This window comes from Oryctolagus cuniculus, chromosome 2 (genome assembly GCF_964237555.1).
Source record: "Oryctolagus cuniculus chromosome 2, mOryCun1.1, whole genome shotgun sequence".
Lineage (NCBI taxonomy): Eukaryota > Metazoa > Chordata > Mammalia > Lagomorpha > Leporidae > Oryctolagus > Oryctolagus cuniculus.
This window is the reverse complement of record NC_091433.1, coordinates 132,991,757-133,018,926: the sequence shown is the minus strand read 5'-3', so window position 1 is coordinate 133,018,926 and position 27,170 is coordinate 132,991,757. Positions and strand designations below refer to the sequence as shown.

The following is a 27,170-nucleotide window of genomic DNA, read 5'->3' as shown; positions in this document are numbered from 1 at the left end:
GAAACCCAGGGGCCAGCATTATGGTACAGTGGGTTAAGTCCCCACCTGCAACACCACCATCCCATATGGTGTCTGGTTCGAGTCCTGGCTGCTCTACTTCCCATTTTAACCCCTACAACAGCCAGGGCTGAGCCAAACTGAAACCAAGAACCTGGAACTCAATCCAGGTCTTCCATATGGTTGCACATTACTGGGGAGCTGGACCAGAAGCAGAGTTGGAATTGACCTCAGGCACTCCTGTGTGGGACATGGGCCTCCCAAGCAGTGTCTTAGCTGATGTGCTGCACACCTGCCTCCATCCAGGTGATTCTGATACGCAGTCAAGTTTTAGAACCATTGTTTAGCAGAAGGGAACTTCTAAAGGCTGTTTTCAGTTAAAAAGAACATATCGATTTTGATTTAGTTTTCTGGATAGAAATAACTATATGCACATTAAAGAAGGTATAAAGAAGAAAATTAAAATTGGCTGCAATTCTACCCCTCAGAAAAAAATGCTATTGACTTAGGCGAGTGACGTAAGTCCTGTGCCTGTTTCCTCATCTATAAAATAAACATAATGTTGATACCTACCTCATTGGACTGGTCTGAGGATTAAATGAAGTAATGCATATAAAACATTTAGACCAGAGCCCGAGACCTAACATCTAATAAACATTAAAAAATAAATAAAGTGAAAGGGCAGGTGTTGTGGCACCATAAGTTAAGCTGCCTTCTGGGGCACCCACATCCTATATTGAAGTGCTGTGTTCAAGTCCCAGCTTCTTGCTAATGTGTACTCTGTGAGGCAGCACATGATGGCTCCAGTATTTAGGTCCTTGCTACCCATGTGGAAAACCTGGATTGAGTTCTGGGCTCCCAGCCTTGGCCTGGTTTAGCCCTGGTTATTGTGGGCATTTGGGGAGTGAACCAGCATATGGAAATTCTCTCTCTCTAGGTCTGTCTTTTAAACAAACTTTAAAAAATCATTTTTTTAAATAAATAAAACTAAAAGAAAAGGTAAAATGGCTAGGTACTCAATTCCTGTACACAATTTTTCCCTTCAAATTTTGTAAACTTCTCCATTGTCCTCTAATGCTTATTGATATGGAAAAGTCCAAAACCTTCCTTGTTTTTGTTCCTTTGTGGTAAATTTTATTATAGGATACTTTACCATTAAAATTCAAAACTTTCACAAGGATAGGACTAGGTCAGGCGTAGGGAACGTCCAGCCCACAGGCTGTATAAGGCCTGCAAAATCATTGAGTCTGGCCCTGCCGAGGCAACTGCAGGTGAGACTCAAAATTCTATACATCTCCAGCAGAGGCTAATTTTTTTAATCCTTTTTTTTTTTTTTTTTTTTTTTTTTTTGACAGGCAGAGTTAGATAGTAAGAGAGACAGAGAGAAAGGTCCTCCTTCTGGTGGTTCACCCCCCAAATAGCCGCTATGGCCAGCGCACTGTGCCAATCCGAAGCCAGGAGCCGGGTGCTTCCTCCTGGTCTCCCATGGGGTGCAGGGCCCAAGCACCTGGGCCATCCTCCACTGCACTCCCGGGCCACAGCAGAGAGCTGGCCTGGAAGAGGAGCAACTGGGACAGAATCCGGAGCCCCAACTGGCTAATTTTTTTTTAAAGATTTATTTATTTATTTGAAAGTCAGAGTTACAGAGAGAGAGAAGGAGAGGCAGAGAAAGAGAGGTCTTCCATCTGCTGGTTCACTCCCCAATTGGCTACAATAGCCAGAGCTGCACCAATCCGAAGCCAGGAGCCAGGAGCTTCTTTCCGGTCTCCTATGTGGGTGCAGGGAGCCAAGGACTTCTACTGCTTTCCCAGGCCATAGCAGAGAGCTGGATTGGAAGTAGAGAGCTGGGTCTCAAACTGGCACCCATATGGGATGCCAGCACTGCAGGTGGCGGCTTAAACAGCTATGCCATAGCACCGGCCCCCAGCAGGCTAATTTTTAAGCTGATCACCCACAAATGATGCTATAAATTTCCACATGACCCTTGGCAGAAAAAAGTTTCCCTAGTCCTGGGCTAGGTAATAGTTTCAGATGTTGTTTTACCTCAGAGTAGTTGTCTTCTACAATCTATTTCCATACAATCTTGATTATTTGCTTTAATTTTCTTTTTTTTAAGTTTTCATGTATACCAACATTACCTATGACATAGTCTAAAGAATTGAAGCGTTCCATGTAGTTAGTTGTGAAGGACAGCAGGCTCTGGCCCCTTTCTCTCCTATTCCTCCCTTCCAGGAAGTAATAACTTTCACCTGTCTTGGATGCTTATTTTGGTCTTTTATTTTATTTTAATTTATTTTATTTATTTGAAAGGCAGAGTTGGTGGAGGAGTGGGGCATGGAGAGAGAGAGAGAGAGAGAGATCTTCCATCCACTGGTTCACTCTGCAAATGCTGAGCCAATCAAAGTCAAGAGCCAGGAGCTTCCTCTGGTTCTCCCACATGCGTGCAGGGGCCCAAGGACTTGGGCCATCTTCTGCTGCTTTCCCAGGCACATTAGCAGGGAGCTGGATCAGAAGTGGCATAGCTGGGACATGAACCCACAGCTTTACCAGCTACACCACAACACCAGCCTCTAAATGATATGTCTTTATTGCTACCTCTGGATTTTTTTTACTTTTTGTGATAATCTATTGCTTCTTCACTAGGGTACAAAATAACTTAGCTTTCAGGAATCCACTACTTGTCTTTTTTATTTATTTACTTATTTATTTGATAGATAGAGACAGACAAATATCTTCTTTCCATTGGTTCACTCCCCCAAATGCCCACAACAGCCAGGACTGGGCCAGGCTTAAACCAGGAGCCGAGAACTCCATCCAGCTACATGGGTAACAGGGACCCAAGTACTTAAGCCATCACTGCTGCCTCCCATGGAAGGTGGAATCAGCAGTGGAGCTGGAACTTGAACCCAGACCTCTGATGTTGGATGTGGGCATCCCAAGCAGTGTCTTAACCACTGCACCAAACGCCTGTCCCAGATGCTTTCTTAAGTTGGGACTCAATCTTTTTGTTTTGAAAAACCTGTTGAATTGACTGGAGTGGGCACTTTAATGAATTGAATGGAGAATTTATACTTGGTATACTTGACATAAAATATAGGCTGAGGTTCCTGAGACGGTCGGGGGAGCAGTGTGAACATTCCTGGCCCATCCATGTTAAGGAAACATCTGCTCTTGAGATCTTTTCTCCATTAGTCCCTAGCCTCCGAGTTGAATCCCTTAGCCACAGAGGTTGTTTTGACCCTAAGGGTGCGGTCTATGTGTAAGGAACAACAGGAAGCTGTGCCTCAGCCACACAGGGACCACATCTAGATTCTGGGCTCTGCATCCAGGACTGTATGAGCAAATAATCAGAGACTCTGTCTCTATCTCTCTCTCACTTGTGACTCTGCCTTTCAAATAAATAAATGTTTTAAAAAGTACTTATTTGAGAGACAGACAGACAGACACTGAGACAGAGATCTTCCATCTGCTGGGAGCTAAGAACTCCGAGGGTGCTAATCACTTGAGTCATTACCTGTTGCCTCCCAGCACACTAGAAGGAAGTTGGAATTGGGAGCCAAGAAGGGCTCAAACCCTGGCACTCTGTTATGGGATGCAGGCATCCCAACCAGCATCTCAACTGCCAGGCCAAATGCCTTCCCAAGTGGGGAGACTACGAATAATCATTCTGGGACAACAAACATTAACTTAACTGGGTAAGCTGGAACATAGACGGTTGCCTCATCCTTAGATTTCTCTCTATGGGTCCACCTGGCAAATGACCTCCTGCACCTCTCTCTCCTTAAGTGTAATATGCCCCTAATTACCAAATCCCAGGCACCATATGCTTCACAGGATAGCCCAGCAATTGCACCTGGCCCTCTTATGCCAGCATTTCCTAAATCGTTCCTGGAAGTTGACTTTTGCTTGGAAACTGTGACTTGCCCTCTTGCCCAAACTGAGGCTTCCACCAGTCACTGTATCCCCCAGAGCGTACTTCTGAGGGTCGGGAGCCAGTTTTCAGCCACACCTCTGTGAGGACATTTAAAATCTGAGGCATGGTCATGACAATTGAATGATTAAATGAGGCATTGGCCCCAATTCACTAGAAACATCAGCACTGACTGCTTCTCTGCAAATGTCTTCCAGATCTTTCTCTAGTGCACTTTGTATAACAAGAGCACAGGGATTAAGCCACAGCAGAAATCCAGTGTTCCAGCTGGGTTTCTATTGGAAGCAACTGTGAAATCACACATTATTTGTGAATTATTACAGCGGTCTTCAAATGTTTTTTTCTGACATAATACTACAGTTAATTTTGTAATCCCATAATTCTCACATACATTTTTTAAAAGATTTTTTTATTCATTTGAAAGACAGAGATACATACAGAGAAGATGAGAAGGACAGCAGTGTGGGGGGAGAATATTTTCCATCCACTGGTTCACTCCCCAAATGGCTGCAATGGCCTCTGCTGGGCCAGGCTGAAGCCAGGGGCCCTGAGCTTCTTCCAGGTCTCTCACGTGGGTGTCAGGGGCCCAAGCCTTGGGCCATCTTCCACTGTTTTCTCAGGCATATTAGCAAGGAGCTGGATCAGGAGTGGAGTAGCTGGGACTCAAACCGGTGTCCATATGGGATGCCAACATGGCAGGTGGAGGCTTAACCTTCTGTGTCACAGCACCGGTCCCTCTCACATCCATTTTGAAGTTCACATATTGAAATTTTCATCATACATCTAATTGCAAAGGATACAATTTTAGGCATCTTGTAGGTGTTACGTAATTATAGCTATAAAATAAAACTTGTATCACTCTCTTAAATGGAGGCAATGGAGATTCAATACTACATATTCAGTGGAAGGGCCAGTGTTGTGGTACAGCATCCTAAGCCGTAGCTTCTGATGCCAGCATCCCATATCTGTTTGCCAGTTTGAGTCATAGCAGCTCTGCTCCAATCCAGCTCCCTACTAACGTGCCTGGGAAGGCAGTGGATCATGGCCCAGATGCTTGGGCCGCTGCACTCACATGAAAGACCAGCATGGAGTTCCAGGCTCCTGGCTTTGTCCTGACCCAGACTTGGCTATTGTAGCCATTTGGGGAGATCTCCCAGTGAATGGAAGATATCTCTCTCTCTCTCTCTCTCTCTCTCTCTCTCTCTCCCCTTCCCCTCTCTCTCTTTGTTGCTCTGCCTTTTGAATAGATTAATCTCACAAAAAATTCAGTGGAATAGGGGCCAGCATTGTGGTGTAACAGCTAAAGCTGCTGTCTACAATGCCAGCATCCCATATGGGCACTGGTTGGAGACCTGGCAGCTACACTCTCAATCCAGCTCCCTGCTTATGGCCTGGGAAAACAGCAAAAGATGGCCCAAGTCCTTGGGCTCCTGCCACCCACATAGGAGAGCCAGAAGAAGCTCCTGGCTACTGGCTTCTGCCTGGCCCTGGCTGTTGTGGCCACTTGGGGAGTCAACCAGCTGATGGAAAATTTCTGTCTCCCCTTCTCTCTCTCTCTGTAACTATGCCTTTCAAGTAAATAAATAAATCTTTAAAAGAAGAATTCAATGGAATATATCATCACCTATTTAAGAATACTTAAACTTGGGGGCTGGCGCTTTGGCGCCATGGGCTAAAGCCTGGCCTGAAGCACCGGCATCCCATATGGGTGCCAGTTCTAGTCCCGGCTGCTCCTCTTCCCATCCAGCTCTCTGCTGTGGCCTGGGAAAGCAGTAGAGGATGGCCCAAGTCCTTGGGACCCGGCACTCACATGGAGACCCAGAGGAAGATCCTGGCTCCTGGTTTCAGATAGGCGCAGCTCTGGCCGTTGCGGCCATCTGGGGAGTGAACCAGCAGATGGAAGACCTCTCCCCCCGACCCCTGCCCCACTCCGCCTCCCATCTCTCTGTGTAACTCTTTCAAATAAAAAATAAATCTTTAAAAAAATACTTAAACTCTTCCAACAGTTAGAAATTTTACATTGTTCCTGTTTCTTCTAGAACACTTACACTTACTTCTTTTCTTTTAAACTTCTTTTTTTTTTTTTTTTTTTTTTTGACAGGCAGAGTTAGACAGTGAAAGAGAGAGAGACAGAGAGAAAGGTCTTCCTTCCATTGGTTCACCCCCCAAATAGCTGCCACAGCCGGCGCGCTGCACCAATCCGAAGCCAGGAGCCAGGTGCTCCCTCCTGGCCTCCCATGCGGGTGCAGGGCCCAAGCACTTGGGCCATCCTCCATTGCCTTCCCGGGCCACAGCAGAGAGCTGGACTGGAAGAAGAGCAACCGGGAAAGAACCGGCACCCCAACGGGGACAAGAACCTGGGGTGCTGGCGACACAGGTGGAGGATTAGCCTAGTGAGCCGCGGCACCAGCCTTTCATTTTGTTTTAATGTGAAAGGCAGAGAGACAGAGAAAGAGGGAGACAGAAGCAGTTAGAACCATCCTTGGTTCACTCCCCAAATGCCCATAACAGTTAGGGCTGGACCAGGCCAAGCCCAGAGGCCTGGAACCCCACCTGGAACTCCCACATGGGTGACAGGGATCCACATACTTAAGCCATCACATGCTGGCTTCCAGGGTGTGCATTTGGAGGAAGCTGGAACTGGAAGCGGAGCCAGGACTTGAACCCAGGCACTCTGATATGGGATGTGGGCATCTTAACCTCTGTACCTAATGCCCTCTCCTAGAACATGTATTTCTACTCCTTCTAAGATTTTATTCTAAACAAATGTAATTTTATGCTTGGAATTCTTTCATTGATTGTGTCATTATAATTCTCTGCAACAAAACATGGATACATGTGTAACTGTAAGTATTTTCCTGTGAATTCAAATGTTTTCTGGTTGAGTCTTTCTCCATGAGGTTTTTCCTATGGCCACACGGTGGGAGATGCTTCCTATAGTAACCGCGGTTTGCTTTATTCACAGGGCTATTTGTCAGGTCTGCCAGAAGGAACTATAAGACAGTTACTGAAAGTATGAAGACATACTAATATTTTCACTTACATTTTTTCTTATAGATTGACTTATGATAACTATTCGTTTTGTACCATCATTAGAACTACACAAATATGATAACAGATTTTGATAACACAAAGTAAAAATACTGAATATTAGAAGTACATTTCTGGCCGGCGCCGCGGCTCACTAGGCTAATCCTCCACTTTGCGGAGCCGGCACATCGGGTTCTAGTCCCGGTCAGGGCGCCGGATTCTGTCCCGGTTGCCCCTCTTCCAGGCCAGCTCTCTGCTGTGGCCAGGGAGTGCAGTGGAGGATGGCCCAAGTCCTTGGGCCCCTGCACCCACGTGGGAGACCATCAGCGTGGTGCGCCGGCCGCAGCGCGCCAGCCGCGTTGGCCATTGGAGGGTGAACCAATGGCAAAAGGAAGACCTTTCTCTCTGTCTCTCTCTCTCTCTCACTGTCCACTCTGCCTGTCAAAAAAAAAAAAAGAAAAAAAAAGAAAAAAGTACATTTCTTCAGAGATTAGTGGAACTTTCCAGAATTTAGTTAATTTCATCCTCTCTATTCATATGGAAGTACTGGGAAAAGTTGCATGGTACATAAATGAATGGAGCTTTAGGATCCTTTTAAAAGTCTATTCAAAGCAAAGAAATGGAAACCGCTGCCTGCAGAAGTTCATCATAATCTCCGAAGCCTTTCATGTCCTCACCTTCTGGGAACTGCAATAATCGATTTTACCAAGATTTAGCAAGTGGCTGCTATTATTCCCCCTTAGAAACATCTTGTTAAACTCAATGTTCTCAGAATGGGTTGATAAAATAGAAATAATACTAATTTATTTTTAAAGATTTATTTATATATTTGAAAGGCAGAATCACAGAGAGAGAGAGAGAGAGAGAGAGAGAGAGAGTCTTCCATCTGCTTGTTCACTCACCAAATGGCTGCTGCAACAGCCAGAGCTGGGTTGGGCAGATCCAAAGCCAGGAACCAGGAGTTTCTTCCAGGTCACCCACAAGGGTGCAGGGGCGCAAGGACTTGGGCTATCTTCCACTGTTTTCCCAGGCCATAGCAGAGAGCTGGATTGGAAGTGGAGCAGCCGGGACTTGAACTGATGCCCATATAGGATGCCAGCACTGCAGGCAGTGGCTTTACCCGCTACGCCACAGTGCTGGCCCCAATAATACAAATTTTTAAAAGTGCCTTTGTCCATGCAATATCTCTTGGTAAAATGTTATTCTCAGGGTGTAATTTTTTTTATTGGACCAAAACTCAAGAGGTGTCGATTTTCTCATTTAATAGATGAAATGTCTTCCATATAATATAATTAATAAAGTTAGTTGTGTCTGTCAAACCAACCAGGTAAGATGGACTTTATGAGAAAGAAGTCTACCTTACTCTTTTAAAAAAAAAAAAAAAGATTTATTTATGTGAAAGAGTTACACAGAGAGATGGGAGGCAGAGAGAGAGAGAGAGAGGTCTTCCATCCAATGGTTCACTCCCCAGTTGGCCGCAACAGCCGGAGCAGTGCCGATCTGAAGCCAGGAGCCAGGATCTTCCTCCGGGTCTCCCACCTGGGTGCAGGGGCCCAAGGATTTGGGCCATCTTATACTGCTTTCCCAGGCCATAGCAGAGAGCTGGATGGGAAGTGGAGCAGCTGGGTCTCAAACAGGCACCCACATGGGATGCCGGTGCTTCAGGCCAGGGTGTTAACCCACTGTACCACAGCGCCAGCCCCATACCTTACTCTTTCTTCTGACTTAATTTTCAATACATGTGTGCTCATATATGTTTCAAGAAAGGTTATGAACTATTGAGAAATAAATTATTGATAGTATCTAGAAAATTATTAAAGACAAGGTTAAAATAACAGATCTCATATAATTGGTTTTTCCATTTTATTTTATAAAACAAGGTGAAAAGATTATGCTGGGGCCAGCACTGTGGCATGGAAAATTAAGCCTCCGCCTGCAGTGCCAGAATCCCATATGGGCACCAGTACGTGTCCTGGCTGTTCCACTTCCAGTCCAGCTCCCTGCTATGGCTTGGGAAAACAGTGGAAGGTGGCCCAAGTGCTTTTGGGCCCCTGCACCCATTTGGGAGACCCCAAAAAAGCAGCGAATGGAAGACTCCTCTCTCTCTCTGCTTCTCCTTTCTCTGTTTAACTCTGACTTTCAAATAAATAAATAAATCTTAAAAAAAAGAATGTAACATTTTATCAAAAGTTGTATAGAATAACCTCAGAAAACACTCAAATTACATTTAAAAGCATCTCTCATTTGTTTGTCCTGCTTATTTAGTTCAAGGATACTTTTTAGGGCTGGTATTATGATGCAGTGGGTTAAGCTGGCACTTAAAATGCTGGCATCCCACATCAGAGTGCCATTTGGAGTCCCAGTTGCTCTGCTTCCAATCCAGCTTCCTGTTAATGTGCCTGGGAAGGCAGCAGATGATGGCCCAAATGCTTAGGCCCCTTCCATCTTTATGGGAGGCCAGGATGGAGTTCTTGGCTTCTGGCTTCAACCTTGCTAAACCTGGTTGTTGCAACCTCTTAGGGAGTGAACCAGTAGATGGAAAATCTCTGTCTCTCTGTCTTTCTTTCACTCTCTGAGGCTTTGCCTTTCAAACTAGTAAATGTGTTGTTTTTTTTTTTTAAATAAAGGATACTTTTCTTTACAGCTATTGTTTCATAAGGATGCATATTCACAGTTGCTGAAAGGAATTGCTTCTGTTTAAAAAAACATTTATAGCTTTTAATATTTCTTTTTTTAAAAAGATGTATTTATTTATTTATTTGAAAGGCAGAGGCCAGCGCCGCGGCTCACTAGGCTAATCCTCCGCCTTGCGGCGCCGGCACACCAGGTTCTAGTCCCAGTCGGGGCACCGGATTCTGTCCCGGTTGCCCCTCTTCCAGGCCAGCTCTCTGCTGTGGCCAGGCAGTGCAGTGGAGGATGGCCCAAGTGCTTGGGCCCTGCACCCCATGGGAGACCAGGAGAAGCACCTGGCTCCTGCCATCGGATCAGCGCGGTGCGCCGGCCGCAGCGCGCCAGCCACGACGGCCATTGGAGGGTGAACCAACGGCAAAGGAAGACATTTCTCTCTGTCTCTCTCTCTCTCACTGTCCACTCTGCCTGTCAAAAAAAAAAAAAAGAAAGAAAAAAAAAAGGCAGAGCTACAGAGAGTCAGAAGGAGAGGGAGAGGGAGAGAGGGGGAGAGGGGGAGAGGGGGAGAGGGAGAGGGAGAGAGAGAGAGAGAGAGAGAAAGAGAATTTTCCATCCGCTGGAAGATGGCCGCAATGGCTGCAGCTGCGATGATCCGAAGCCAGGAGCCAGGAGCTTCTTCCAGGTCTCCCACATGGTGCAGGGGCCCAAGCACTTGGGCCATCTTCTACTGCTTTCCCAGGTCATAGCAGAGAGCTGAATAGGAAGTGGAGCAGCCGGGACTTGAACCAGTGTCCACATGGGATGCCCGCATTGCAGGCAGTGGCTTTACCTGCTACACCACAGCACCAGCCCCTTTAATATTTCCTAACAATGCTCTTTTTGCTCTGCTTTCATGGAACTCCCACAAAAGTGTCATTCATTTTATGTCAACAGTTGGAGGGCAGGAGAGCAGATTGGGGAAGAGGAAACCTCATTAAATGGACATTGTCATTACTCCTTCAGCCTCATGCTATAATCTGAGTTCAGCAGATCCCAACATGAGCAAAATATACATATCTGTGGCCCAGCTTCACCCATAGGCACGTTAGACAAGTGCAAGACACGAGGCTGAAAGCATGCTTTTGTAACTTCAATATTAATTAAAAGATGCTTCTCAGAAACCATTATTTTCTATAGTCCCCTTGGCTGGAAGGTTTTTATACAGTGAGGCAAGGTGTGGCAGGGGTACCTTCCTTTTTGTAAAGTGAGAGAAGGGCTATTACGAAAGGGAAGGTGGGAAAGGAGAGTCTGCACACACCTTTACCATAGCCAGGTCCATTTTAGGACAAAATTTGTATGAAAATGGAAACATTTTGAGTTAATTCCCTTAAATTAGGTTCCAGGGCCCCCTTCAACTTATAGGGTATACTTTCCCCTGGTAGAAGAATGCTAAATTGCTACACAGCTGAATGCTGAATTATTACATGAAGTTTTAATCCATAGAACAGCTCCATACATTTTTTCTGTATCCTCACCTGTCTTTCGGGTCCTCAGCTTGTCCTCACAGTCGCTTACTGCGCACAAAGACATTTTTCAAAAAGTTAAAAAGTAATAGGCGATAGTTCTGGAACCATGGAATGTCTGCCAACACTAATAGTTAAGAATGCTGGGTGCAATATTAACAAGTCTTTAAATGTATCCCTGAGCTTGCAAGAAAGGAAGCAGGCGCTGACGTCGGAGGGAAAAGGCCCCAGCTACCATTGTACCTGCAGGGGGGAGTGGAGGAAGGAGGGAAGTCACAGTTATAAACTTCGACTTTAAGGCATATATAGGAATAAAGTACCTGACCCTAAACCTGCTGTAGACAGAGAATTGAGACAGAAAGCTGGAACTCTTAAAAGCTGGCTGCCTCTGTGAAAGGGTAGATAGAAAAACATCCACTCGCCAGCCTGGAGGTGACAAGAAAATGTATCTTTACCTGTACTCTGGCTAAGGAAAAACATTTTCACTGAGAAATTGAAAACCCACACTTGCTTTCTGTTTTTTAGATTTTTTTAAAAAAATTTATTTGAAAGGCAAAGTAACAGAGTGAAAAGAGGGAGAGAGAGAGATACCTTCCATCTGCTGGTTCACTCCCCAAGTGGCCACAATGGCCAGGGCTGGGTCAAGCTGAAGCCAGGAGCCCCGAGCTTTTTCTGGGTCTCCCATGTAGATGCAGGGGACAAGCACTTGGGCCTTCTTCCACTGATTTTTTAGGCGCATTAGCAGGGAGCTGGATAGAAAGCATAGCAACCAAGACTTGAACCAGTGTCCATATGAGATGCTGGTGCCGCAAGTAGTGGCCCCTAGTCTTGCCTTTTTTTTTTTTTTTTTTTTTTTTTTTTTTTTTTTTTGACAGATAGAGTTAGACAGTGAGAGAGAGAGACAGAGAGAAACGTCTTCCTTCTGTTGGTTCACTCTCCAGTGGCCACAACAGCCAGGGCTGGGCCAGGCCTAAGCCAGGAGCCAGGTGCTTCCTCCTGGTCTCCCATGCAGGTGCAGGAGCCCAAGCACTTGGGCCATCCTCCACTACCTTTCCGGGCCACAGCAGAGAGCTGGACTGGAAGAGGAGCAACCGGGACTGGAACCTGGTGCCCGTGTGGGATGCCGGCGCCACAGGCGGAGGATTAACCTAGTGAGCCACGGTGCCGGCCCCTAGACTTGCTTTTAATATTGCTTGTAGCTTTTTCTTTACACTGCCCTTGTAATCCAGGTATCCTTAAAAGAAGTTAATATAAAAATTGATTCTGAACCAATGGAAGACCATGAGGCCCTGACAGGAGCAAAGGCAAAACCAACCTGAAGAGATCAATGGTTCTCAGGGAATAAAGCACCCCTAGCTAAAAAAGAGTTTATAACAGAAGAGCATGAAGCATCAGAAAGAAATCACTCATGATTTCAGTCAGGAGATCAAAACAGGAAGGCTGGAGCCAAAATGCTGAAATATTAGACAGTCTAGCTGACAACAGAAAATGAATACTATTTAAAATAATTACGCATAGGGGCCGGTGCTGTGGTGCAGTGGGTTAACGCTGTGGTCTGAAACGCCGGCATCCCATATGGGCGCCAGTTCTAGTCCTGGCTGCTCCTCTTCCCATCCAGCTCTCTGCTATGGCTTGGGAAAGCAGTAGAAGATGGTCCAAGTGCTTGGGCCCCTGCACCCGCGTGGGAGACCGGGAAGAAGCTCCTGGCTCCTGGCTTTGGATTGGCACAGCTCTGGCCGTTGTGGCCATCTGGGGAGTGAACCAGCAGATGGAAGACGTCTCTCTCCCTCTGCCTCTCCTCTCTCTGTGTAACTCTGACTTTCAAATAAATAAATAAATCTTTAAAAAAATTATGCATAAAAGAAGACATCAAAGCCCTATGATTAAGAAAAAGATTATTTGAAGAAACAACAGCTAGAAATGGACAAGTACCAAAGAGAAATTTTAGAAATGAAAGACACAAAATTGACTTTTTAAAAGATATATTTATTTATTGAAAGACAGGGTTACAGAGAGAGAGAGAGAGAAAGAGAGAGAGAGAGAGGCAGAGGCGGGGAGAGAGAGAGAGAGAGATCTTCCATCTACTGGTTCACTTCCTAGGTGACCACAATAGCTGGAGCTGGGCCAGACAGAAGCCAGGAGCCAAGAGCTTCATCGAGTCTCTCATGTGCCTCTCTATAACTCTGCCTTTCAAATAAATAAATAAATCTTAAAAAAGGCCGGCGCCGCGGCTCACTAGGCTAATCCTCCACCTTGCGGCGCTGGCACACCGGGTTCTAGTCCCGGTTGGGGCACCGGATTCTGTCCCGGTTGCCCCTCTTCCAGGCCAGCTCTCTGCTGTGGCCAGGGAGTGCAGTGGAGGATGGCCCAAGTCCTTGGGCCCTGCACCCCATGGGAGACCAGGATAAGTACCTGGCTCCTGCCATCGGATCGGCGCGATGCGCTGGTTGCAGCGCGCCGGCCGCAGCGGCCATTGGAGGGTGAACCAACGGCAAAGGAAGACCTTTCTCTCTGTCTCTCTCTCTCACTGTCCACTCTGCCTGTCAAAAAAAAAAAAAAAAAAAAAAAAAAAGAAGTGGAGCAGCTGGGACTCAAACTGGCACCCATATGGGATGCCGGCCCTGCACATAGCAGCTTTACCAGCTACCGCACAGTGCTGGCCCCATGGGATTTTAAAAAATAGATTAATTGGATTTCATCAAAATTAAAAACTTCTTTGAAGGACATTCTGAAGACAACAGAGACAATCTCACAGAATGGGAAAAAAAATATTTGCAAATCATGTATCTGTCTATAAGGGCTAGTACCAAGAAGATACAAAGAACGCTTACAACTCAGCAATAAAAAGCTACAAATAACCTAAATTTAAAATGCACAAAGGATCAGAATAGCCATTTCTGGCCAGCGCCGCGGCTCACTAGATTAATCCTCCGCCTGCGGCGCGGGCACCCTGGGTTCTAATCCTGGTTTGGGCACCAGATTCTGTCCTGGTTGCTCCTCTTCCAGTCCAGCTCTTGCTGTGGCCCGGGAAGTGCAGTGAAGGATGGCCCAAGTGCTTGGGCCCTGCACCCACATGGGAGACCAGGAGGAAGCACCTGGCTCCTGGCTTTGGATTGGCACAGCGCCAGCCGTGGTGGCCATCTGGGGAGTGAACCGACAGAAGGAAGACCTTTCTCTCTGTCTCTCTTCTCTCACTGTCTAACTCTGCCTGTCAAAAAAGAAAATCAGTCAGAATAGCCATTTCTGTAAAGAAGAAGCACATATGGTCAATAAGCATATGAAAAAATGCTCAACATCATCAGTTATCAAAATCACTGTGAGGGGGCAAGTGGGACAACCAAATCCCATATTTGAATCCCTGGCTGAAGCCTGGCTACTCTGCACTTCCAATCCAGCTTCCTGCTAATGAATCCAGGAGGCGGTAGTGGTGGCCCAAGTACTTTGGTTCTTGTTATCCACGTGGGAAGCCCAGATGAAGTTCCTGGCTTCAGCTTGGCCCAGTCCTGGCTGTTGTGGCCCTGTGGGGAATGAACCAGTGGATGGAAAATCTGTCTTCCTTCCTCTCTCCTCCTCCCCTCTCTGTCACTCTACCTTTCAAATAAATAAATATTTAAAAAACACAACAAAGAAGTAAGATATGGCTTCATACCCATTGGGATGGCTGTAATAAAAAAGACAGACAATGAAAAGTGTTGGCAAGGACATAGAGAAATTGGAACCCTCCTAGACTGTTGGTAAACTGGGCAAATGGTGGAAAACAGGCTAACAGTTCCTCAAAATTTTAAGCACAGTTTGCCATATGACCCAGCAATTCCACTCCTCAGTATATACTTAACAGAAATAAAAAAAGTCTACACAACATCTTGTACATGAATACTCATAGCAGCATTATTTATAATAGTCAAAAAGTGGAAACAGCCCAAATGTCCATCATCTGATGAATAGATAAATAAAATGCGGTATATCCATTCAGTGAAATACAAGAGTACTACAAAAAGTCCATTAAAGATGAAATGGAAAAAGTGAGTATTTTGGTGCAAAAAATTGGAATCCAATCACAAAGGACCACATGTGATTTAATTCATATGAAATATGTAGCTTAGGCAAATCTATACAGGCAAAAAGTACATTTATTTCCCAACTTCCAGCTTTGGCCCCAGAGCTGGGTCTTGGAGTATTTGAGGAATGAAATTATGGATGGGAGTTTTCTCTGTCTGTGTTTCTCTGCCTCTCAAATAAATAAATAAAAATCAAATAAGGGGCTGGCATTGTGGCTTAGCGATTATGGGCGCCCATTCAAGACCTGTGGCTCCACTTGTGATTCAGCTCTCTGTTATGGCCTGGGAAAGCAGTAGAGGATCCCAAGTTCTTGGGCTTCTGCACCTACTTAGGAAATCTGGAAGAAGCTCCTGGCTCCTGGATTCGGGTTGGCGCAGCTCCGGCCGTTGCGGCCAACTGGGGAGTGAACCAGTGAATGGAAGACCTCTCTCTCTTTCTGCCTCTGCTCTCTGTAACTCTGCCTTTCAAATAAATAAATAAATAAATAATTTTTTAAAAAATCAGATAAAAGTATAACTCAATAAACAGATATATTTATCATCCAGAATATGTAAAAAATGCCTATGAATCAACAAAAAACAATACAATAGAAAAATGCACCAAAAACACAGGACATTTCGCAAGATAAAAAATATGAATTCTCAAAAAGCACACCAAGAGATGACTGACCCCATTTTCAGTCAAGGAAATGTAACATGAAACCAAGGTAAACTATTGTATCACAGCTGAAATGTCAGAAACAGTCAAGTGGATTTTTTTTTTAACATTTTACTCATTGATTTGCATTTATTTGAAAAGCAGAGTGACAGTGAGACAGTGAGAGAATGACGTGGACAGAGAAAGAGATCTTCTATCCACTGAGTCATTCCTAAAATACTCAAAAGAGCTGGGTTGGGCCAGGCCAAAGCCAGGTGCCTGGAAATCAATCTGGGTCTCCCTGTGGGAGGCGGGCATTACCTGCTGCTTCCCAGGATGTGCGTCAGCAAGAAGCTGAATTAGAAATGGAGTGGGGGCCGGCGCCATGGCTCACTAGGCTAATCCTCCGCCTTGCGGCGCCGGCACACAGGGTTCTAGTCCCAGTCGGGGCGCCGGATTCTGTCCCGGTTGCCCCTCTTCCAGGCCAGCTCTCTGCTGTGGCCAGGGAGTGCAGTGGAGGATGGCCCAAGTGCTTGGCCTCTGCACCCCATGGGAGACCAGGATAAGTACCTGGCTCCTGCCATCGGATCAGCGCGGTGTGCCGGCAGCAGTGCGCCAGCCACAGCGGCCATTGGATGGTGAACCAACGGCAAAGGAAGACCTTTCTCTCTGTCTCTCTCTCTCACTGTCCACTCTGCCTGTCAAAAAAAGAAGAGAAGAGAAGAGAAGAGAAGAGAAGAGAAGAGAAGAGAAGAGAAGAGAAGAGAAGAGAAGAGAAGAGAAGAGAAGAGAAGAGAAGAGAAGAGAAAAGGAGTGGGGAAACCCGGACACTCCGATACAGGATGCCAGTGTCCCCACTGTCCCACACGCCTGCCCCATCAACCCCCAAGTGCTGCTGCTGACATGGAGCACTGAGAACTCTCACTCACTGAGGCTGGGAGTGTCAATCACACCAACAGTTTCCAAAAGGTTTGATACTTTCAGCTAAAGATTCACAAACCATAGGACTACATGATTCAATTCTTATGTGTGTATATCCTAGGGAAATTTTGTGTATGTGTATCTAGGAAATATGTAGGAAATGATTCTAAAGCATTGGCTATTTTAAAATGTTTATTTGTTTACTTGAAAAACAGCAAGAGTGAGAGGGAGAGAGATCTTGAATTTGCTGGTTCACTTCCCAAATGCCTGCAACAGCGGGGACTGGGCCATGCAGAAGCCTAGAGCCTGGAACCCCATTCAGGCCTCCCACGTGGGTGCCAGGGGCTCAAACACTTGAATCATCACCTGCTGCCTATCAGGAGCAGCAGCAGAAAGCCAGATTAGGAGCACAGCAACTGGGACACGAACCAAGCACTCCAGTAAGTGATGGTAGTGTCCCAAGTGGTGGCTGAACCCGCGGTACCACACCACGCATTGTTTTCTTTTTCTTTTCTTTAAAGATTTATTTATTCATTTGAAAGTCAGAGTTACACAGAGAAGAGAGACAGAGAGAAAGGTCTTCCAACCACTGGTTCACTCCCCAACTGACCTCAACGGCAGAAGCTGCACTGATCTGAAGCCAGGAGCCAAGAGCTTCTTCCGGGTCTCCCACACGGGTGCAGGGGCCCAATGACTTGGGCCATCTTCTACTGCTTTCCCAGGCCACAGCAGAGAGCTGGATCGGAAGTGCAGCAGCCAGGTCTCGAACCGGAGCCATATGAGATGCCAGAGCTTCAGACCACGGCATTAACCCACTGAGCCACAGCACTGGCCCCAGCACTGTTTTCAATAACAAAGAAAACAAACTGGAAGCAACCTATTGTTTACAGGCTGAAGATAAATTGTGAAATTTTAGTGGACTAGAGTTTATGGACATGAATCACCATGGCTGAATATAAAACATATCAAAATATAGAGCAGTATATTTTGGTTTATAGAAATACATGCATTTCAAAACCAGCAAAATCAGGCAATATTTTTGTGGAAGTCTATTTACGAAGAAACCACATCAAAATATGCGTGTGAATGATAAATACCATATTCAGAATAATGGTTACCTATGGGGAGAGAGGGACAGAAATGGGTTTGGGAAGAGATTCATAAACTTCTTACCATGTTATCACTTCATTTCTTTTTTTAAAATCCAAAACAATTATGAGAACATGCTAAGAGTTGATGAAACTTTGTGTATTGTTCTCCTCTTCTCTATACAGTCAATGAGTAGACATAATAAACATTTTTTTTTTCAAAGATAAAAATAAGCATATAAAGGAGCAAAGTGCTGACCTGCTGCTGCCCTCTTGGAGCTGACTTCTGCCTCACTCACTTCCCCTCCTCCCTCAGCAGGCCGCACCTCTCCACCCTAGGCCCAGGGCCAAACAGTACCGTGGGCTGGGAGGATTCCCTCTGGGATTCGCCTCCCCCAGAGACTGAGGCAGCAGTGGAGACTGGAGGCTGGGCTGTATGTGGCCCTGCATGGTCCCCCAGGGTAGCCAGTGGGGCTCTAGGGGGAAGGGTTAGGGAGGTGCAGAACATTCCTCCAGCTGTTGCCCCACTGTGCTTCCTACCCCTCCACGGTTCCTGCTCCCTGCGTGCCCTGGTAGCACACCGTGCCCAACACGAAGGAAGTGTCCCAGAAGCCTAAGCCATTAGCAGCATGTCAGGGGCCTGACTGCTGGGAGGATATGAAAACAGCTGGCCCACGAGGCCATGTTTGCCAGTGTCCCTCCTGTCCCCTACCTCTAGCTGACCTTCCTGGGAAGTCTGGCCCACTTGCAGCAGGTATTCAGAATTTCTAGGATTCGGGCTTAATTTCAGATGGCTCACCTGCAAGAATTGAATTCTGCTGTCTTTCCCTCCCTTTTCCACATCTCAAACCAAGTTTTTATACCCATGCAGCCAGATAAAACTTTTTGATTCAGAAAGTCATCTGAGTGGCTGGCAGAAACACCAGCTCAGTGTTTTCTATTTTTACCCCATGTGTAATCGATGGGAACACACTGTGCCCGGAGTGGAGAATTATGAATTGATAACAGCAAACTATTGATGTTTGCTTTTGTTCCTGGGCGAACGGGGCAAGGAGCGTGCACCTCATATGCATAATATAATGGTCACTCCGTGGGCCATTCTTCCTGCCAGAGTTCTCAGGGGTTCTGGGCTTGTTTCCAGTGGTTTCCCACTGGAAAGGTGTGCTGTCCAGATTCAGATTGGCTAGACTTGGGGAAACTTTTCACAAGAACTCATTCTTTAGAAACACGGAAATACAAGATACTTTCAGCACTTTCTCCCCTAAATTATTAGCCTGTCATGTCAACATCTACAGTTTGCCACCCTCTTAAAATAAAAAATAATCTGTTCACCAATTTGATAATACTCTTGATCATTCTTTAAAAATCTCATTTCAAGGGGCCAGCGTGGTGGCGTAGCAGGTAAAGCTACTGCCTGCGATACTGGCATCCCTTATGGGCCCTGGTTCTCATCCCAGATGCTCCACTTCCAATCCAGCTTCCTGCATATGGCCTAGGAAAGCTATGGATGATTGCCCAAATGCTTGGGCCCCTGCACCCACGTGGGAGACCCAGAAGAAGCTCCTGGCTCCTGACTTGAGACTGGCTCAGCTCCGGCCGTAACGGCCATTTGGAGAGTGAACCAGCGGATGGAAGACCTCTCTCTCTCTCTCTCTCTCTCTGCCTCTCTCTCTCTCTCTGCCTCTCTGTAACTCTGCCCTTCAAATAAATAAATAAATATTTTTAAAAAAAGGTTTCAGGCAGGTAAATAAGAGACATGAAATCTAGACAATTTCTACTAGACAGTAAAAAATTAAGTTTTCAATTCTCTTATGATTTGAATTTTTAAATCTTATGTTGTATTGAATTTGTTTCTAGAGTCATTAAATATATTAGATTCAATTTTTTAAAATGTTTTCCTGATTATAGAAATATATATAGTGTTGGTAGACATTTTTGAAAAGCATATAAAAATTAAAAAATCATCCATGTTCCCATCCTTACTGAATAAAAATTATGAATATTTTGGTATATCATCCTTCAGGATAGTTCTTATATGAGCACTTGGTTGAAATTACCAACATAAAATTTCGTGTCTTCCTTTCATCATTTAACATATTAAATCAAACATCATTTATATGTTTTTAAAGGTTCTTTAATAAGAATATAAAGAATATAAAGGTTCTTTAATAAGAATATAAGAATATAATTTTAAATGTGTTCAGGATGTGTCTTATGGCTATATCATAATTCACTTAATCATGCCTTTTTTTTTTTTTTTTTTTTCCACTTGACCAGGGCTCAGAACATGGAACTCCCAAGTGTGGCTCTTCAGGTTGCTGAGCACTCTGTCCTGGAGGGGATGTCCAGGACCTCAGAACCAGCAAGTTCACACTGACCTTCACCCCCCGTGTCTCCCTGGAAGTAGATCACAGAAACTGGAATCTCCGTTCCCACGGTGGTCAGATAAACTAGAACTCTTGTCTCATCAAAGAAGCCATAAAACTAGAAATGTTGCTCTCTGACCTTCTTCCTTCTCTCCTGGAGACCCACATGTGACAGGAGTCCTGCTCTGTACTTGGAAGAAGGAATGCGACACAGAGACAGGGAAGAATCTGGACAGACAGGCTTTGCCAGGTTTCCAGTCTGTTACCTTTAGGTCATACACTTGTTGTGCAACCACATTTCACCAAACCTGAGCACAAGCTCACCTCCCACCAGGGCCTTTGGGCCTTTTTTGTTATATACATTTTTGAATAAATAAATTCATTATGCTTTTCCTTGTGAATTGTCTTTTGTTCCAGAGGATGTGACATAGACCACGTAATGAGTGAGGGAAAGGTATTCTACCTTTCTGCCCCCATTTAGGCCATTTACAATTTTTGTTATAAATAATGTAGTGATCCGCTTTGTCTACATTTCAAATTATTATTTAGGAGGGAGTTCTAAAGGTAAAACTCCTAGGCAAAGATTATAGATATTTTAAGATTCTTGGGTTTTGTTGCTAAATTGCTTTTCCAAAAAGGCATTATAAATTTATACTTTCAACAAAAAATATTTCACCACTACCGAGTAAGAATAATAAGACCTAGTATTTGTTATGCATTGAGATTTTAATGAAGTACTGAGCTAAGTACCAAAAAAGGATTTATTCCTTTACTTGAAAGGCATAGTTACAGAGAGAAAGAGAGAGGGAGAGAGAGAAAGAGAGATCTTCTATCTGCTTGTTCACTCCCCAAATGTCCACAATGGCTGGATCTGGGCTGGTCCTAAGCTAGGAGCCTGCAGCTTCATCCTGGCCTTCCATGTGGGTGCAGGGGCCCAAGCACCTGGATCATCCTCTGCTGCCTTCCCAGACGTTAGCAGGGAGCTGGATCAGAAGTGGAGCATCTGGGACCTGAACCGTAACCCATATGGAATGCCTGCATTGCAGATGGCAGCTTTACCCACTATGCCACACTACAGGCCCCTTAATTTTATCTTCTGATTAATAGTGTCAAAGGACAAAATTACAATTTAATTTAAAGCTTTTAATTGACATTATTTACTTATAGAATTGGTCAATACCTCATTAGGTGAAATAGAATAAGTGTTCCAATGAACCAATCTGAGATATTTGTTTTATGGACAGAACAGAGCTAAAGAGAACAGAAACAAAAAACAAAAGGGTAGATTTGTTATTTCAAATTATTTTCCTTATAACAGAGGGACAGAAAAGAGAACTGGTTACCGTAGGTTACCCTTTCTGGGACAGGATTAAAGCAGAGAAAATTTCATCATCTGGGAAATCTGGCTGTTATTGCTCTAATTCTGATTTCTTGGAAGGTCAAACAGCTTAGCCTGAGTGACTCCATTTTGAATTATAGCCCGATCTGTTGAGGCCTAGTGCAGGATCTTAGCTTAGAATAATGGCCTCCTGTAATTTTTATTTAATAATAGTGATATTGAGCCATGTTTAGTGTTTCAGTCATGCAAAGGAATTATTTGTAAATCACAAGTTACATGCTTTTCTATCATGAGTTACTGTCCTTATTGGTGTATGTGAGCTCTTTGTATAATAGCGTTTAATCCTTTATCACATCCACTATAGCCGTTATTTGTTTTCTAATTTTATTTATATTTTACATGAGTATGTTATAAAATCTATTGAATTTCATGTTGTCATTCACTCTTGCTCTTAAGATCATTTACTGGGGCTGGCGCTGTGGCACAGTAGGTTAATCCTCCCCTGCGGTGCCAGCATCCCATATGGGCACTGGTTCTAGTCCCGGCTGCTCCTCTTCCAATCCAGCTCTCTGCTATGGCCTGGGAAAGCACTAGAAGATGGCCCAAGTCCTTGGGCCCCTGCACCCATGTGGGAGACCCAGAAGAAGCTCCTAGCACCTGGCTTCGGATCAGCGTAGCTCTGGTCCTTGCGGCCATCTGGGGTGTGAACAAACAGAAGACTCTTTTCTCTGTCTCTCCCTCTCACTGTCTGTAACTCTACCTCTCAAATAAATAAATAAAATTTAAAAATAAAATAAAATAAAATCATTTACTTAGTGACTCAGGCATAATCAAGTTTTATCTTACATGTTTGCAACACCCCGCTGTTTGCATACACTATTTCAAGCCTTTGCAGTAGGACAACTAAACCAGATCCTTTTGCCAGTAAGTTTCTTTACATAACTTACAGTCTTTACATAACAGTTCTTTTGAAGCTTAAAAAGTTCTTTCTCAACCTGTATTTCCTTCCATATGGAATTGACTAAGTATATGGAACAAAGTAAAATGGGAAACCATGGAGTCCTTAAAGTCACACTTTATGCCTATACTTGGTGACATTCAAAGAGATTGGTGGTATTATCAAGAAAGAAGGACAAAGAAAATACAACAAAGATCACACACTCCTGTAAAATTCAGCCAAAATTTGCACAAGAAATTGTCCAAAGAGAGCTTACCAAAGTTCTCTCAGTATTTATTTCTGGGTGATGACACTCTCGGTGATTTTTATGATCTTCTCTGTTTTTTTAAAAAATATCTATCTATCTATCTATCTATTGGAAAAGCAGAGTTACAGAGAGGCAGAGACTAAGAGAGAGGGAGAGAGAGAGGTCTTCCATCCGCTGATTCACTCCCCAGATGACCACAAAGGCCAGAGCTGCATCAATCCGAAGCAGGAGCCAGGAGCTTTTTCCAGGTCTCCCATGTGGGCACAGAGGCCCAGGGACCCTCTTCTACTGCTTTCCCAGGTCACAGCAGAGAGCTGGATCGGAAGTAGAGCAGCCAGGATTCAAACCAGTGCCCATATAGGATGCCGGCACTGCAGGCAGTGGCTTTATCCGCTACGCCACATTGCCGTCTGTGTTTTTCTAATTTGTTTCAAGACTTTATAATAAGGGCTGGTGCTGCCACCACCTGTGATGCCAGCATCCCATATGGGTGCCAGTTCGACTTACAGCCTGGGAAAGCAGTAGAAGATGGCCCAAGTGCTTGGGCCCCTGCACGCACGAGGGAGACCAGGAAGAAGCTCCTGGCTCCTGGCTTCGGCCTGGCCCAGCCCTGGCTGTTGTGGCCACTGGGGAGTGAACCAGAAGATGGAATACCTCTCTCTCTCTCTCTGCCTCTGCCTCTCTATAACTCTGCCTTTCAAATAAATAAATAAATAAATCTTTAAAGAAAGATTTTATAATAAGCATGTATCTTCTTCACTAAAACAACCAACTTACTTTTAAAAGCATGAACAAAATCTTTCTATATACCAAGGGACAGTTGTATTTGCCCTTATATTTTTTTCCTGGTCTTTTAATCAAATACTGACATTCAGAGAAAGAGACATAAATAAGATTTTCCTTTGCATTTGAACAATTATCAAGAGGTATAAACATTTCCGCATATGAACACAAGAAGCAATTTTTCTAAGATGGGCCTGCTGTGTGTTAACAGTCACTAGTTAAAAGAATTCTTAGGTGCGTTATTGTAATCTGCAGACCTTCCTACTGCATAACTTGCTGGATGATGTCACGCAAACCTCTTCCTGCATCTGGGACTCTTTCCAGGGGCTGCATGTGGGAGCTTCCCGTTTTTGTTCTGAGTGAGTGATGTTTACTGGAAATGGAGGTCCACTAATAAGATCTCAGTTCAGATAGCTTTGTGGGGCAGGAAAAATGATTGAGATGGACTTGGCCAAAATCCTTTACTTTCTCTTTTGTCATTATCTTGTTTTGATAGGTTTGACTTAGTTTTGTTCTGAAATTACCTCCTGTGAAAAGCCTGAGAGGAATAAGATGGAGTCTTTCTCCTCCTCCTCTTCCCTTTCCTCCTCCTCCCCCTCCGAAGACCCCCAAGGTAGATCAAATTTTTCTTTCCTGACCCTCTCTAGACGCCTGCACACATGCCTATTACAGAGAGCAAATGGAGACAGCCCATGACCCAGTGACATAGCAGGTGGTACACTGCTCTGATGTTTTGGACTTGAAAGAACTTAGACTAGTGCTTAGCTGTGAACAGAAGAGGCAAGAGAATTATTCAAGTTTGCACAGATGAATAAAATGGAAAACCCGGGTTTTCTGTCTCTTAGCTCAGGGCCTCTGGGTTAAAACCCTAAACGTTGTTAACATTTTCTTTCAAAATTGTTCCTAAGGGCAACCTATAGAGTATAGGTAAAAAGAAAGGCATAAACCAAGAGTTGATTATATTAAAGACTTGTTTCATGTTAAAGATCAGCTACATAAAATTCAAAAGAAAACCACTTAAATAGATTGAGCTCTTTCATCTTTGTGGCTTGTGTGTGTGTGTGTGTGTGTGTGTGTAGCTTGTCTTGATTGTGATTGTGTGATCTAAGGGGTATCTACAGTTTTGCTCAAAAAGTTTCGAGATGAAAAATTCTGAAGGCCAAATTAACTGAAAGTTTTAAGACAACACCAAGCTGCACTTCAGGAGGCAGGGAGCTTGTTTCAAATTCAAGTGAGGATGGAGTGTCACAGTTTCTGTAAAGCCAAGAATCTCGTACCAAACAGCTAACCTACCATCACATTGTTATTACCTATAAAGCAGTTATAAGTATCAGAAGACTCCGTAAGTGCAAGCTATTCTGAAACTACAAGATTATGTTGTGGGTGCTCTATTGTTTTAATAAAGTTTGAGGAGTGACATCAAGTAAAGCATGGGCCACGCAGCTTGGGGCCACTGTCAGTGGGAGACAGAGAAAAGTGAGCTCTCCAATCCTCTTATTTCTCGCTCTCGGGCAAGGATCTTCCTCCTCCACACGACAGAACGGTGAGAGCAGTAGAGGAAGGAAATGAACTTTGGTGAAGGAAGATGAAAGGCTAAAGTGGAGGGGCTGGCGCTATGGTGTGGTAGGCTAAGCCTCCACCTGTGGCTCCAGCATTCCATACGGGTGCCACTTCAAGTCCTGGCTGTTCCACTTCCAATCCAACTCCTTGCTAATGTGCCTGGGAAAGCAAAAGATAGTCCAAGTTCTTGGGCCCCTGCACCCAGGTGGGAGACCTGGAAGAAGCTCCTGGCTCCAGGCTTCGGCCTGGGTGTTGTGGTCATCTGGGGGATGAACCAGCAGATAAAAGATCTCTCTTTCCTCTCTGTATTTCTGCCTTTCAAATCAATCAATCAATCTTACAAAGAAATACAGACAGACAGGCAGGCTAACATGAAGGAACAGAATAAAGAGCCCAGAGGTGCTCCAAGTGCGTGAAACCCATAGCTTTGAGGAATACCATCTTAGGGTCCTGAGAAAATGTTAGGGGATCACCAAACAATTGGCCGTGAGGTTGGGGACATCCTCATAGGAGAGATACCAGAAGACTGGTGATAGTGATGGATTCTGATTTTTGGAAAGAGAAAGAAGGCAAGAATTGTAGATAATTGCAGCCTCCATCTCAGGCAGGAGTCTAGAACAGGTTACTGGAGGAACGATTCCAGGTACCAGGTAAAGAAATAATTACCAACACTCAGATGACTTCATGAAGAATAAGCCACATCTGATTTACCTTCTCTCCTTTTGACAGAGTTAGGCAGTCCAGAAGCTCAGGAGATGCCTATCCTCATAGAGTATTTTGTCATCAGGGCAGTGACTCGGCACGACAATTAAAATGTCACTTGGGATACCTATATCCCATATCAGAGTGCCTAGGTTCAAGTTCTGGCTCCACTCCCAATTCCAATTGCCTCTTAATGTGCACCCTGGAGGCAGCAGGTGATGCTCACATACAGGCCATCCCTGCAGGCGACCAGGATTGAGTTCCTAGCTCCTGACTTGGCTCGGCCCTGGATGTTGCAGTCATTTGGGGAGAAAACCAGTAATGGGAGGTCTCTGTCTCTCTCTGTCTGCCTTTTCAAATAAAATGAACATGAATAAATATACTTTTTAATTTTTGAAAAAATATTTTGTCATCAGACATTTTTAAGAAAGATTTATTTATTTACTTGAAAGTTGGGGTTAGAGAAAGAAAAGGAGAGACAGAGAGAGGAGGAAAGAGAGAGAGCGAGAGAGAGAGGGAGAGAGAGAATCTTCCATCTGCTGGTTCACTCCCCAGATAACCGCAACAGCCAGTGCTGGGCTGTACTGAAGCCAGGAGCCAGGAGTTCATCCCATGTGAGTGGTAGAGGCCCAAATACTCTGCCATCTTCCACTGCTTTTCCCAGGTCATCAAGAGGAAGCTGGGTCAGAAGTGGAGCAGCCAAGATACGAACTAGCATCCATATGGGATGCAGGCAAACGGGCGGTGGCTTTACCCTTTACACCACATCGCCGGCCCCATCAGTTAGACATTTAATGACGTTTTTCACGATATTGTTTTGGACAAGTCAGAAACTGAACTAGATGCTGGCACACAGGATGAATTAGTACCCAGTCAACTACTTGCACAGGTGCACACAAATGAGTTGCTATCAAACTGCAAGGAAGTATCTAGTGGTGAGCCCTTGAGCTGTGTTCTTCATCTAACACAAATGCTTTCAGAACAAATATATGTGGGTACTTCAAAAAGCTGGAAGAGAATGAAATGAAAATATAACCTCATGTGGATGTAAAAATTTTGAAATGTATGCATAGTTTTTCTCACAATACACATTTTCTGTGAATATTTTGGAGCTCCCTCATACAGAAGGCATATGCAGGTGACCCAAAATGAGAAGTATGATGAATACTTAGATGACAGAAGGAAAATTATTGGGCTGAATCCTATAGGATGAAATTTAAAAGCGGTTAATATGAGGTCTACGGAATTAAACGGATCAGTAGGAATGGGTTATACTTGTTTCAGCAGTTGCTAAGAGCCTGACCCCATGACTTAAGGCTGGATCCAACAGTGTAGCACTAAATGTTTAACAACCAGCTTTCTCTGATTGTCAGCCCTTACCAATTTTTCTGAAAAAAAATTTTTTTTTCATTTATTTGAGAGA

The 27,170-nt window shown here is 44.6% G+C and overlaps 1 protein-coding gene across 1 annotated transcript in view; it reads right to left on the bottom strand.

The window, feature by feature from the left end:
• The window catches only part of AAK1 (AP2 associated kinase 1), a 252,751-nt gene that overhangs the window by 190,632 nt on the left and 34,949 nt on the right, over positions 1-27,170 (bottom strand). The window lies entirely within an intron of this gene.